The 15,862-nt window shown below is 44.8% G+C and overlaps 1 protein-coding gene across 5 annotated transcripts in view; it reads right to left on the reverse strand.

Moving 5' to 3' along the window:
• Nucleotides 1–15,862, reverse strand: part of HHAT (hedgehog acyltransferase) — a 348,408-nt gene that overhangs the window by 5,987 nt on the left and 326,559 nt on the right. The window lies entirely within an intron of this gene.

Below are 15,862 nucleotides of genomic sequence, written 5' to 3' on the forward strand. Positions count from 1 at the left end.
CATCCAAGGAACAGGGATCACGTGACGTGGCTGCTGCATAGGGAGGAGGCAGGCAGACAGTGGTAGGAATAGGAAGGAGGCTGCGGGAAGCCCCTGGGGGTGATTACAGGTTCTCTTCTTGTTATGTCAACCATTAGCTGTCATGATTATTAATATGGCATGGGGAAGTCACTGTAGCATAGTGGTATATGTGCAGGCTCTTAAGTGGGATGAGTTCAAATTGTGGCTCTGCCACTTGCCAGCTGTGGAACCTTGAGCAAGTTAATGAATCTCAAATGAAAAACTAGGGATACAGCAACTTACTGAATAGTGTCCTTACGAGGATGGAGTGAAATGATGTAAAGACTTGCACGGTGCCTGGCATAGCATGGGAACTAAAAAAAGGTAGTAATAGTAATGGTGGGAGGGCACAGAAGTCTTTCTCTACCAAGATTAGAGTGACAACAGGGAAGTCAAGCCCTAGTCTTCCTTGCGCCTTAGCCTGGCTTTCCACAGTGTTCTCCCAGGCCCTGCAGGCAAGAGAGGTGAGGGCAGCAGACGACCCCTGGCAGCCTGGCTCCAGGACCAGCCCCACAGCTCCACCTCCTGCTAGGCAGCCAGTATGTGTCCTGTGGCTACCATAACAACTTACCAAACTTAATAGATTAAAACAATAGACATGTATTCTTAGTTCTGGAGGCCAGAAGTCTGAAATCAAGGTGTTGGCAGGAACTCTTCCTTACCTCTTCCAGCTTCTGGTGGCTCCTAGGATCCCTTGGCTTATGGCAGCATCACTGCCTCCATTTTCACAGAGCCTTCTTCCCTCTGTCCTCTCCTCTTAAGGGCACCAATCATTGGATTTAAAGGCTACTCCAAATCCAGGAGGATTTCCTCTCAAGATGCCTGACAAGTTATATCCATAAAGAACCTATTCCCAAATGAAGTCACATTCTGAGGTGCCAGGTACACATGAATTTGCAGGGGAACACTAGCTCAATACAGCCAGGTACTTTCCCAGAACTTCCACATGGACCCATCCTGCTGGAAGCCCTCAGAGTTCTCATTACTGTGGCTCAGGCACAGATGCCAGGGGACCGGCCAACACCTGCTCCTCAGTGGGTTCAGGGAGCAGGATGAGGGGAGTGGGCTTTGGACACAGAAAGCACTCCTGGACTCCAGCTGTGTTTGGAGTGAGGCATCAGCAGTGTTTGGTAAACATGGAGCCCAGAGGCCAGCTGTGAAGATGGGCCAATGGGGATGTTTCATTTACACAATGCTAGGCCTGGGGCATTGCACAGCTCTGCTTGGCACCCGTGGCTATCAAGTGACACCCTGTGAAAACTTCCGCGTAACACACAGGGCTGTAAGGAAGACTGTCCCCAAGACTGCCCAGAGGTGAGGCATAGACATGTTTAGCACGGGCCATAGCTAGGTTGTGAAAATTCTCCCCATTCTTACTGTATATGCCATCCAGAGAGGTGGCTAGATAGCACTTAGGAGACTTATAATCCTGACTGTGCTATGAGACCCTATTAGGGCCTCAGTTTCCCCATCTACACAATGACAGCTCAGAGTAATTTTTTAAAAGCATGCAAATAAAATAAGATCACAGATTTGGTAGTGCTTTCAAAAAGTGTTTTAGAAATACAAAAGATTAATATAGGGCCACTTGATGATTGTTACATACCCACAGCTCACTGGACTTTTTAAAGCACACACGTTCCTACAGACAGTAGACCTGGCATGTACCAGACAGCTGTCAAGGGCTCCTTATCCTTTCCTGACCTCAGGAGTAAGATTTGTGATGACAGAATCATCATGAATGGTGATTGCAAATGAAGTCACATGCTGAGGTACCAGGTCCACGTGAATTCCGGGAGGAATACTATTTATCCCAATGCAGTTAGGTACTGTCCCTGAGCTTCCAGATGGACCCATCCTCCCTGGAGGCCTTCAGAGCTCCCATCACTGTGGCTCAGACACACAGGCAAGGGGACCGGTCAACATCACACCTCTTCGGGAAGAGACAGATTCTACATGTCACCCTTCAGCACTACTCAGCCAACTACTTCACAAGCCCTTGCTATATGCCTGGCCCTGTCCTAGGCATTGACCTCTCTCTCTTGTTGGTGGCCTGTAGACACAAGGTCTCTGACTGTGGGCCTGCTAAGCAAGCACTGATGTGGCCCAAGGGGGTAGGGGCAGGCTTGGGGCAGAGCCTCATCTTCATCAGCAGCTCAAATAACAGTGGAATGGTAAGGCTGGAAAGCAAAGGGGAGAAGCTGTCATTCTGGCAACATTCCAAGGGCTGCTATGGTACACAGTCATGCAGGCTTGTTGGTCACTAACAAAAAAAGTTGGTGTCAAAAAGGGTTCTGCCCTGACAAACTCTGACTTCCTCCCCCTGCAGTCCACTGTCCCCCACCCATGCACCCCTCCCCACTGGGTATTCTCCTTCCAGGCTTTCCCTTCTCCACCAGGAGTGAGACTCCCAACCCCCATTCCTTTTATGCCAACCCCATTCTTCCCACAAGGCATCCTCCCAACATACACACTCTCAAATTCTCTGTCTCTGTCTCTCTCCCCATTAATGTGGCTCATACTGCCTGGTGGGCAGTATGCTATTGGTCAAAGGAAAAGATCCTTCTTAAGAGTGTACCTTAGGGCTGAAGCCCCCTACACACTCTGCACATTCAAGGCTGGGTCCCCAGAATCAATATGTGTAATTTCCTGCGGGGCTTTTGATATCTGGATCTAACAAGTTCTAAACAGGGGATCAGTTTTTAACAGATCACAGCCAGGTAGCGTCAAAGATATATGAACAGGTTTCCAGAAAGTCAGACAACAGTTGCAAGAGATTGGATAATATAATTAACGGGACAGATTATTTGACAGATATAGCTAATTGCAGATAACTAGGATGTATGGCACAATAGATTCAATTAAGAGGACCAATGTAGGTGGCATAATAGGTAGAGTTAATAGGATGTAGGTGGTTGTATCATGACATTGTTAATAGGATATCAGTGAGCTGTATAATAACTACAGCTAATGAGAAACAGGTAGGACACAGAGGGAAATGGCTGAAGCGAAGAGAAGGTCAGCATTAAATTGTAATAACCAAGTGATAACTTGGTTAATTAACTAAGTAATAACTTTACTTGGCGTTATTATGGCTGACCAATTCTCTGAGCAATTATATCAGTCTGAAAGGAATGGAAAGCCTGCGGTTTGATACTGATGGAAAAGAGCATCAGCACACCGGGCCATGTGAAGTCAAAGGGTATGTTTTCTGAAAAGAGAAAGGATAATCAGAACAAGAAGCAGGTCCAGTGAAAAACCTTCTTTAAAAGGTAATGTGTGGCCAGGCGCGGTGGCTCACACCTGTAATCCCAGCACTTTGGGAAGCCAAGGCGGGTGGATCACGAGGTCAGGCATTTGAAACCAGCCTGGTCAACATAGTGAAACCCCTTCTCTACTAAAAATACAAAAAATTAGCGGGGTATGGTGGCAGGTGCCTGTAATCCCAGCTACTGGGGACGCTGAGACAGGAGAATCACTTGAACCTGGGAGGAGGAGGTTGCAGTGAGCCGAGATTGCACCACTGCACTCCAGCCCGGGTGACAGTGCAAGACTCCGTCTCAGAAAAATAAAAATAAAAAAATAAATAAAAGGTAATATGAAATGGTACAGCCACTGTGGAAAACAGTATGGAGGCACCTCCAAAAATTAAACCTGGAATTACCACATACATATCTGTATTAGTCCATTCTCACACTGCTAATAAAGACATATGCAAGACTGGGTAATTTATAAAGAAAAAGAGGTTTAATGGATTCACAGTTCCACATGGCTGGGGAGGCCTCACAATCATGGTAGAAGGCGAAGGAGGAGCAAAGGCATATCTTACATGGTGGCAGGGAAGAGAGCATGTGCAGGGGAACTGCCCTTTATAAAACCATCAGTTCTCATGAGACTTACTCACTATTCCGAGAACAGCACAGGAAAACCCACCCCCATGATTCAACTACCTCCCACCGGGTCCTTCCCATGACCATGGGGATTGAGGAGCTATAATTCAAAATGAGATTTGGGTGGGGACACAGCCAAACCACACCAATATCCAAAGGAAATGAAGCAGGAACTAGAAGAGGTATTTGTATGCCATGTTCATAGAATAATTCACAACGGCCAAAAGGTGGAAGCAACCCAAGTATCCATCAACAAATGAATGGATAAGCAGAACATGGTGTAAAAATACAAGAGATTATTTAGCCTTTAAAAGGAAGGAATTCTGACACATGCTACAACATGGATGAACCCTAAAGACATCATATTAAGTAAAATAAGCCAGACACAAAAGAATACTATATGGTTTAATTTCTACGAACTATGTAGAGTAATCAAATTCACAGACACACAAAGTAGAATGATGGCTGCCAGGGGCTCAAGGGAGAGGGGAAATGAGAAGGTAGTGTTTAATGGGTATAAAGTTTCAGTTTTGCAAGACGAAAAAAACTCGAGACGGATGGTGATGACTGCATAACAATATGAATGTACTTAATGCCACCTAAAAATGGTTAAAATGGTAAATTTTATGTTTTGTGTAATTTACCATGACAACAAAACTATGCTGAGTGAAGAAGCCCTTGGCAAAATAATACAGTATACATTTTTAAATAAAATGTATACTTATAGTTACAAAAAGCATATTGGGGGTTGCCTGGGGCTGGGTGGCGACAGGTTGTGCAGGGGCCCTAGGAATCTTTTGGGATGATGATGTTTTATATCTTGATTGTGAGAATGACTTCAAGGGTGTATAAAACTGGCAAAATTCAGCCAATTGTATACCTTGAATGATGCATTTACTATGTCTCAATGAAGTTGACATTTGAAAATTTTAAACATAACATTGGGATGTTAGCAAATCATAGATTTGCAGCATTAATCATAGATTAAGCATTGCAATGTCTTGGGCTTTTTATGCCTCAGGGTGTTCAGACAAAAGATGTGGGAAAACATAATTATTTATTTATTTATTTATTTATTTATTGACGGAGTTTCACTCTTGTTGCCCAGGCTGGAGTGCAATGGCACGATCTTGGCTCACCGCAACCTCTGCCTCCCAGATTCAAGTGATTCTCCTGCCTCAGCCTCCCAAGTAGCTGCATTTACAGGCATGCACCACCATGCCCAGCTAATTGTGTATTTTTAGTAGAGACAGAGTTTCTCCTTGTTGGTCAGGCTGGTCTTGAACTCCTGACCCAAGGTGATCCACCTGCCTTGGCCTCTCAAAGTGGTGGGATTACAGGCATGAGCCACAGTGCCCAGACCAGAATTCATTTTTTTTTTTTTTTTTGAGACGTCTCGCTCTGTCGCCCAGGCTGGAGTGCAGTGGTGCAATCTCGGCTCACTGCAAGCTCTGCCTTCTGGGTTCACGCCGTTCTCCTGCTTCAGCCTCCTGAGTAGCTGGGACTACAGGCACCCGCCACTGCGCCCAGCTAATTTTTTGTATTTTTAGTAGAGATGGGGTTTCACCATGGTCTCGATCTCCTGACCTAGTGATCTGCCTGCCTCGGCCTCCCAAAGTGCTGGGATTACAGGCGTGAGCCACGGCACCTGGCCCCAGAATTCATTTTTAAAATGATGGTAGGCCAGGCATGGTGGCTCATGCCTATAATCCCAGCACTTTGGGAGGCTAAGGCGGTCAAATCACTTGAGGCCAGGAGTTCAAAACCAGCTTGGCCAATATGGCAAAACTTGGTCTCTACTAAAAATACAAAAATTAGCAGGGTGTGGTGGCGTGCACCTGTGATCATAGCTACTCGGGAGGCTGAGGCACGAGAATCACTTGAACCCGGGATGCAAAGGTTACAGCGAGCCGAAATTGTGCCACTGCACCTCTAGCCTAGGCAACAGAGTGAGCCTCTGTCTAAAAAAAATATGTAATAAAAATAAAAATAAAATAATGATGGACCTTCGGTCCTTCATCTTCCTAGGGGCAGGGGGACTTATCATGTGTAGGACTGAACACTGGGCTCCCCTAATCACGCCTTCTTCCCCTGAGGCCTCTGTGGGGCAGGAGGACTGGAAAAGCTTTCTTAACCACACAGATGCATTCAGCAGTGGGAAGGCTGCTGTTGCTGAACCAGCACAAATTCCTATCCCAAGGAAGAAATCAATCCATCCTAATGGGAGATGAGTTAATTGAGTTGCTGAATTGTGTCTGAGCTATCAATTACCCCATCAGAGGCTCACTTGGCTGTCAGGCTGGGCAGCACTCCCGAGTCTGTGACCACCATCTTGTCTCTAACAGGGCTGTTTCAAAGACCACATCCTACTGGTACCCATTTTTAGAAGACAATGGCTGATGGCCAGCACATGAACAAACTTCAGGGAAGCTTTCTTCCTAGCCACCCAGCACCATAGTCTCTGTCTACAAGCAAATGGTCTACAAAGAATATGCAATCCACTACACCATTTACAAAGAATACACAATCTTAGTTAATTCTTACAACACTCTGAGGTAGAAATTACTATTCTCATTTTAAGAGGCAGAAACTGAGGCTCAGAAAGGTAAATAACTTGTCATAGAGCACCCAGCTAGCAGATTCTCAAACTTTGGTTTTGATTTCAATCCAATAGTGATATTCTTGCTTGAAGCCACATCACCTCACAAAGGCCCAGAGTCCACATCCCAAGCCCAGGGTGGCAGGTTGAGTCCTATGTGGAAAACAGTCTGAATGATGTCTGTCCCTTAGTTTTTTAAATCTACCATTATCCACGATTTATCTAGCATTAATACTGCCTTAACTTCCTCCCTCCTTCCACCAAGGCAAGTTTTCTAGCTAGAGCCTCCAGCACCCCACTGCCTGCTGTCCCTCTGACTCATCCACTGTGCAGTCATCACCTTTCTGGTTCCCAGTTCTGAGGGCTGAACAGCGCTATGACCTTCCCAGCTTGGCTCTTGGGTCCTTACAGCTAAAATGATAGATTCTTACTTTCTGGTCCCAAAGAGCAATGTCACCCCAGTGACTCAAAACCATTCTAAGAAAGGAAAGAGAGGAGATTCCCATTACTCCTAAGAACCACCAGGTTGTAAAGAAAACAAGATTCACCTCCTAAGACAAACTCTTCTTGGTCAAAGCCTAAGTCTGCAAATGCGAAGGATATATTAGGTTGGAACAAAAGTAATTGTAGTTTTTGTCATTACTTTCAATGGCAAAACCTCAATTACTTTTGCACCAACCTAATATGATTCTTAAATGTCACCAACATATCCATCCACGTCCATGGGGTGCACTATGCACATGTAACAGCCCACACAGCCAACCTGGTTAAGACCAATATGAAACTGATAAATTTCAACCTCCAGAGGGTTTACTAATGGGCTGGCTCAGAGAGGGATATATCCAATGGGGAAGTAGAATGAAGGGAAAGAGGCGACTCCAGGAGATGCTGCCAAAGAGGGATTTATAAGACTTGGTGACTGATGAATCTGGGGGCCTCTCTCACTGACCCTAAGCATAGCCTCAGCATGTGCCCTCAAGGCTGACACTCAGCTGGTGTGCATCAGAGAGACTATACCTGACATTAAAAGAATGATATGCTACCCTAGAGTGAGTAAAAGCCATGGTCCTGGCCTCTCCCTCATGACTTGTCTTCTGCTACAAAAAGAGTGTTCACATGTGGTTCTGCAGAGGCCCCAAGGGCCTGCTCCTGCACTTGGCCACCATCTCTTTGGATCCACTGGTCCATGCCTGTGCCCTGCCATTTGTTAGATATCCCGAATATCAGCCCCTAACTGTATGTACATATCTCTGCTTTGGTGGCATTTTCTATTTTGAGGCCACTGGAGGATGAGTGCTTCTTTCCTTAAAGAACTGCCTCATGCACCAGACCCTAGACCTAGGGTGCTGACACCGGATCTGGAAACACACTGGCCCTGCCCTGGCACTCTCTGCACCATCCCACCAGCTTCACAACCATTATCTCATTAATTATTCAGAATGACTTTATGCACTGCTGCCTTCATTCACTGAGCTGGCACTGACAGCACTTAGTTTAACCATGTTCAGATCTGATAGGGGGAAATGATAAGGTGGCTTGGCAGCTGTATTTAAATCTTATTTACTCTAGTAGTTGCAGTCTGTAGATATCATGGAGTCATTTATCAAATGGCCCTAAGCCTGCAGACCTTCCTCCAGAGCTAAATTTAGAGTTTTAATCTTAATAAGCCTATGAGGCAGGAGCCTTCTCCCATCAGAGGGCTGGTTATCTTATTAAAAGATACACAGCAACAGCAAAGCTGCCTCAGGCTTCTGAGCCTATAAACCACTGGATCTAACTCCAAACATGGGGGAGATGGACAGAAGCTTTGAAGAACAGGCTTTTGCTACCTTAAGGCTCATAATAATAATTCCTTACCCTCACAGAGTTTACATACCTGGAACTCAAACCCCGGTGTTCAGGCCTCACAGTTTTTTCAAAAAATGGTCAGCTGTCACTTTCACTTTCACGTCCTCTCAGGAGAAAGGACTAGATGGTTGTCATCTATTCGAAATTGAAGCAGAAAATCCCAGAACAGCAAGTCTGCATCAGAATCACCTGGAGGACAGGCTGAAACGCAGACTGCAGGGCCCCACCCCACAGTTTCTGATCCAGTAGATCTGGGGTAGGCCTGAGAATCTGCATCTCTAGAAAGTTCCCAGGTGATGTGGATGCTGCTGGTCTGAGAACCACACTTTGGGAACTACTGTTGTAGGGGAATCTGCAGGGGGAAGGGCATTCTACTAAATTGGGTGCTCACGCATGGAGCAGAGGAGACAGACATTTACTGAGCATTACATGTGGCTTGGCTGGGTACATCCCTCATTCTCACAACCACCTTATCACACAGGTGTCACCAGCCCATTTAGTAGATACGGAAACTAAGGCTCAGAGAAGTAGCTCTCCCAAGGTCTAAACGCTCATTGGACATTAGAACTCAAGGCTGTGTGACTCCACAGTACACTTGGCCATTGAAGCTCAGACAGCAGCAGCTTGCTTCAGGTCACATGGTGAACGTTGCTGGCCAGGATTCTTTTCCTTTAAATCCTTGGCCTTCAAATCTCATTTCATCCCCCGACTCCAGGTGCTCAAGGTAACAGGGAGGGAGAAGCTTCAGGATGGTGTTTTCAGACCTCAGCTAGCACTCACTCACTCGGTCCCCCCATCTCCTGGGGCCGCCCTTTCTTGTCGCTGTGGTGGGAGACAGAGAAAGCATAGACGAGCACGCTTATATCCTTTGTCTTGGTTAGTGCCTAATTTAGACTGTGAGCATTGAAGAGCATGTTCCCAGTGCCTGCATGACCCTTTATTAAAACTGTTAAAGCCACAATTATATGGCCCCTGCTAAGGGCTGAGCCTGCAAGGGGATTTGGCAAGGAGAGACAGAGGAAGGGGCAGCTGGGACCACCCTCAGGGAGCTTCCTCCATTCTGAGCAAGAGATCCTTGCTAGGAGCTGAGTGCACATTTTAACCAGCACAAACAGTTGTCTTTAATAAATCACACTGTTCACAGTCAATTTCACATCCTGATGAGGCCAACTTCTACTGCATTTTTCATCCTTCCCTAACTCCCCATGCAAGCTCTGCAGGCAAGCACTTACTAAAGCACTCACTTCCATGAAGTAAAATCATTCCACCTGAAATGCAGGGAGTGGATAGGAGAACCAGCCAGAGCCATTTTTTCTTATTCTGACAGCACAAGCAGAAGGGGTGCTGAAAAAAAACAAATATTTTCTCTCTCCAGGGACAACTAGGTAGGGGACCTGCTAACCTACCTAGGAAAGGGGATCTGCTTTCCAGAAAACTGTCCACTGCAGTGGTTGCTATACCCCCAAATCAGGCCCCTGGAGCCAGAGGCTGCACAGTCAGAACACACTTCCCCAGCTGTTTCTCTTCTTTAACCTGTGTTTTTATTCCAGCCTAATTAGGAGTGTTGTGCATTATTAATTCATGACCACACTATAAAACACAGTGGACGCTGCCTAGCAAATGAGCTCATGGAAGTCATTTTCCTGAAACAGGGATGGCACACCACGAATCAGGCTTCTTGTCAGACACCCCTGACAACTGCTCACCCACATCCATATTTATGAAGCACCTACTGTGTGCTTAGCATTCAGACAGGCAGCCTGGATTCTTGCCATAGGCACAGTCTGTGTCTTCGTTTGAAGCCTTATGTGAAGGTGCCACTGAAGGCTGAGGGCAAACTCTGGGGCCACCACGCTCCTCCCCTACACCTTATGTTCAGCTCCACAGCTCTGGGATCCAATTGTGCAGATGACAAAAGGCTCAGTGACAACAAAGATAACAGAGATAGGATTTCCAAAAGCTAGGTAGGCTGGGAGGATGAGCTAACACTAATAAGTTAAAATTGAATAAGATAAAAACAGCTAAACTTAGCAGATTTTGTTTATTTTATTTAATTTTTTAAATTCTTTTTTTTAAATTATACTTTAAGTTCTACGGTACCTGTGCACAACATGCAGGTTTGTTACATAGGTATACATGTGCCATGTTGGTTTGCTGCACCCATTAACTCGTCATTTACATTAGGTATTTCTCCTAATGCTACCCTCCCCCTGCCACCCACCTGCCAACAGGCCCCTGTGTGTGAGAACATGTGGTGTTTACGGTGATAGTTTGCTCAGAATGATGGTTTCCAGCTGCATCCATGTCCCTACAAAGGACATGAACTCATCCTTTTTTATGGCTGCATAGTATTCCATGGTATACATATGCCACCTTTTCTTAATCCAGTCTATCACTGATGGACATTTGGGTTGGTTCCAAGTTTTTGCTATTGTGAATAGTGCTGCAATAAACATACATGTGCATGTGTCTTTATAGCAGCATGATTTGTAATCCTTTGGGTATATACCCAGTAATGGGATGGCTGGGTCAAATGGTATTTCTAGTTCTAGATCCTTGAGGAATCACCACACTGTCTTCCACAATGGTTGAACTAGTTTACACTCCCAACAGTGTAAAAGTGTTCCTGTTTCTCCACATCCTCTCCAGCATCTGTTGTTTCCTGACTTTTCAGTGATTGTCATTCTAACTGGTGTGAGATGGTATCTCATTGTGGTTTTGATTTGCATTGTGATGATGAGCATTTTTTCATGTGTCTGTTGGCTGCATAAATATCTTCGTTTGAGAAGTGTCTGTTCCTATCCTTTGTCCACTTTTTGATGGGGTTCTTTTTTTCTTTCTTGTAAATTTGTTTGAGTTCTTTGTGGATTCTGGATATTAGCCCTTTGTCAGATGGGTAGATTGCAAAAATTTTCTCCCATTCTGTAGGTTGCCTGTTCACTCTGATGGTAGTTTCTTTTGCTGTGCAGAAGCTCTTTAGTTTGATTACATCCCATTTGTCAATTTTGTCTTTTGTTGCCATTGCTTTTGGTGTTTTAGTCATGAAGTCCTTGCCCATGCCTATGTCCTGAATGGTATTGCCTAGGTTTTCTTCTAGGGTTTTTTAATGGTTTTGGGTCTAACAGTTAAGTCATTAATCCATCTTGAATTAATGTTTGTATAAGGTGTAAGGAAGGGATCCAGTTTCAGCTTTCTACATATGGCTAGCCAGTTTTCCCAGCACCATTTATTAAATAGGGAATCCTTTCCCTATATCTTGTTTTTGTCAGGTTTGTCAAACATCAGATGGTTATAGATGTGTGGTGTTATTTCTGAGGTGTCTGTTCTGTTCCATTGGTCTATATCTCTGTTTTGGTACCAGTACCATGCTGTTTTGGCTACTGTAGTCTTGTCTTATAGTTTGAAGTCAGGTAGCGTGATGCCTCCAGCTTTGTTCTTTTGGCTTAGGATTGTCTTGGCAATGAGGGTTCTTTTTTGGTTCCATATGAACTTTAAAGTAGTTTTTTCCAATTCTGTGAAGAAAGTCATTGGTACCTTGATGGGGATGGCACTGAATCTATAAATTACCTTGGGCAGTATGGCCATTTTCACAATATTGATTCTTCCTATCCATGAGCATGGAATGTTATTCCATTTGTTTATGTCCCCTTTTATTTCGTTGAGCAGTGGTTTGTAGTTCTCCTTGAAGGGGTCCTTCACATCCCTTGTAAGTTGGATTCCTGGGTATTTTATTCTCTTTGTATAGTAATTGTGAATGGGAGTTCACTCGTGATTTGGCTCTCTGTTTGTCTGTTATTGGTGTATAGGAATACTGTGATTTTTGCACATTGATTTTGTATCCTGAGACTTTGCTGAAGTTCCTTATCAGCTTAAGGAGATTTTCGGCTGAGACAATGGGGTTTTCTAAATATACAATCATGTCATCTGCAAACAGGGACAATTTGACTTCCTCTTTTCCTAATTGAATACCCTTTATTTCTTTCTCCTGATTGCCCTGGCCAGAACTTCCAACACTATGTTGAATAGCAGTGGTGACAGAGAGCATCCCTGTCTTGTGCCAGTTTTCAAAGGAAATGCTTCCAGTTTTTGCCCATTCAGTATGATATTGGTGGTGGGTTTGTCATAAATAGCTCTTATTATTTTGAAATACATTCCATCAATACCTAGTTTATTGAGAGTTTTTGGCATGAAGAGCTGTTGAATTTTGTCAAAGGCCTTTTCTGCATCTATTGAGATAATCATGTGGTTTTTGTCTTTGGTTCTGTTTATGAAATGAATTACATTTATTGATTTGCATATGTTGAACCAGCCTTGCATCCCAGGGATGAAGCCGACTTGATCGTGGTGGAGAAGCTTTTTGATGTGCTGCTGGATTTGGTTTGTCAGTATTTTATTGGGGATTTTCAAGTCAATGTTCATCAGGGATATTGGTCTAAAATTCTCTTTTTTTGTTGTGTCTCTGCCAGGCTTTGATATCAGGATGATGCTAGCCTCATAAAATGAGTTAGGGAGGATTCCCTCTTTTTCTATTGATTGGAATAGTTTCAGAAGGAATGGTACCAGCTCCTTTTTGTACCTCTGGTGAATCTGTCTAGTCCTGGACTTTTTTTGATTGGGAGGCTATTAATTATTGCCTCAATTTCAGAGCCGGTTATTGGTCTATTCAGAGATTCAACTTCTTCCTGGTTTAGTCTTGGGAGAGTGTATGTGTCAGAAATTTATCTATTTCTTCTAGATTTTCTAGTTTATTTGCATAGAGGTGTTTATAGTATTCTCTGATGGTAGTTTGTATTTCTGTGGAATCAGTGGTGATATCCCCTTTATCATTTGTTATTGCATCTATTTGATTCTTCTGTTTTCTTCTTTGTTAGTCTTGCTAGTGGCCTATCAATTTTGTTGATCTTTTCAAAAAACCATCTCCTGGAATCATTGATTTTTTGAAGGGTTTTTTGTGTCTCTATCTCCTTCAGTTCTGCTCTGCTCTTAGTTATTTCTTGCCTTCTGCTAGCTTTTGAATGTGTTTGCTCTTGCTTCTCTAGTTCTTTTAATTGTGATGTTAGGATGTCGATTTTAGATCTTTCCTGCTTTCTCTTGTGGGCATTTAGTGCTATAAATTTCCCTCTATACACTGCTTTACATGTGTCCCAGAGATTCTGGTACGTTGTGCCTTTGTTCTCACTGGTTTCAAAGAACATCTTTGTTTCTGCCTTCATTTCGTTATTTACCCAGTAGTCATTCGGGAGCAGGTTGTTCAGTTTCCATGTAGTTGTGCGGTTTTGAGTGAGTTTCTTAATCCTGAGTTCTAATTTGATTGCACTGTGGTCTGAGAGACAGTTCGTTGTGATTTCTCTTCTTTTACATTTGCTGAGGAGTGCTTCACTTCCAACTATGTGGTCAGTTTTGGAATAATTGCAGTGTGGTGCTGAGAAGAATGTATATTGTGTTGATTTGGGGTAGAGAGTTCTGTAGATGTCTATTAGGTCTGTTTGGTGCAGAACACCCCAATGTCAATATTAGACAGATCAATGAGACAGAAGGTTAACAAGGATATCCAGGACTTGAACTCAGATTTTGTTTTTAAATCCAACTATACAAATATGGAGTAGCAGAAGTGAGGGAACATGATATGGAAGTAGCAGTTGATGGATGAACTTATATCTACCTGGGAATGATAAGACTCTGCAGAAGAGAAGATAGTTGCTGCAAATATATAAAAGTCTACTTTAGAAGAGTGATGTCAAGAGGTCTGAGCACCCTCAGGGGCAGGGCTGGGAGGAAAGAGTAGACGCCGGGAGGAAAAGGGACACTTGGGCCATTGGACACCCAATGAAAGCTCGAGAGACTGAGCTTCCTTGGGCAGGGGCAGGACAGCATGTGGGCCGGAACATAAGGGAGGAGATTCCTCCTTTGATGGGAGGTAGAACCTGGTCTGAGAGCCTATGAACTTGCCTTCTTTCTTCCTACGTCCCTAGAACCAGGGCATGCATGGTAAAATGGTCAATGAATAAACAAATACGAGACTGAAGGAACGCAGGGCTGTTGACTTCAGAGTACCCATTCATAAGACTGCCAGATCCATGCTTCAGGCCATTAAAAATAATAGTTGTGGCAAAACCTCTGCTCAAGACCACAACCTCTGTGTACATTTGGCCCTCGTTTTCCAAGCCTGTGCAACATAGTCAATTGACGGAAGCGCCCACAGTCTAGGCATCCTCTACACTTGTGGAAGTGCCTGGGAGAAGAGGCATCTGGCGCACACTGGCCCTAAACACCTGGACTTACCAAGGGAGGGAAGGGCAGGAATGCACTCCACACACCCACTCTTCTACCACCACCACATGAAAATGCCATAAAGAGCTGAAAGGGAAAGGAAAGAGAGTGATGCCTAAACTACGTGAACATCTCAAAGGTGATGTCAGCAAATGCTTCTGACACGTTCTTTTCCTAGAGCAGTTGTTGGATAAAGAATTCTAAATTACTTGACTTGAATTTCTGAGCAAAGAACAGAATGATAAAGCCAAGTTCCCGGGGGCAGCAGCCATGGCCACAGCAGCTCTTCCCAGAGCTCTCAGAAGCGATGATGAGCTAGGATTGCCAGCCACTGCTCTGGAAGGGGAAGGAAATGTTCCTGCCTGTCAAAGATGCCTTTGTTCTCACCTCCATGCTCCCACTTTGTCTGCAGTCTATTTTGCTCATCAACACACTGAAGATTGGGACTGGTTGAAAGCTGGAGGTATTGTGGAGCAAGAGTTTTTCTGTGCATAATCTTCCAGCAGCAGCTGCTGCTCTTCATCCAGGAGTGGACTAGGTTGTCCAGAGGCATCCCCACTGTCTCCCCTGCTCCTCCTGCCTAAGAGCAGGCCAGGCTGTGCCTGTGGTGCAGTAGGTGGCTGTGGAGCCATTTCTCGTGAAGGATCCTGAGTTTATAGATTTGGTCTCACCAGTGCTCATTTTACCACCTGAGCTACCTTCTTCAAAAAGAACTTGACTGGAGCACAGAACAGTTCTGATATTAGTTTGGAAAAAAATGTGGCTCCAACATTTACAAATGATATTTGGAAAAGGCATCTCATCTCCTAGGTCCTGTACAAGAAGGGGTGTGGGGAACACAGGTAGAGGCATCCAAGCTCAGAGATGCTACAGTGGTGGCACTGTCCACATCTCCCCCTGCAGCCAGCCCCTGGAGGGGAAGCAGTTTGCCATGCCTTGGAAGCACAGGGCATTTAGGGGGTCCTGGGCACCAGGAAGAGGCAGCACAGGGAGAGGCCCACTGGGATGTCAGGGAGTCTGGGGGCCCTCTCTGCTAAAGAAGCAGGAGAGCTGCCTGGGGATGGGGCAAGGGCTCTTATATCACTGTTCAGGGCAGAGAAAAGGAATACAGAAGACCCCACATCTCTACCCTTCCTCCATCAAACCCACGTGGAATCCCTGGCGACCAAGGGTTCTCTGCTGATGGTGAGCGGAG

Source organism: Pan paniscus, chromosome 1 (genome assembly GCF_029289425.2).
Source record: "Pan paniscus chromosome 1, NHGRI_mPanPan1-v2.0_pri, whole genome shotgun sequence".
Lineage (NCBI taxonomy): Eukaryota > Metazoa > Chordata > Mammalia > Primates > Hominidae > Pan > Pan paniscus.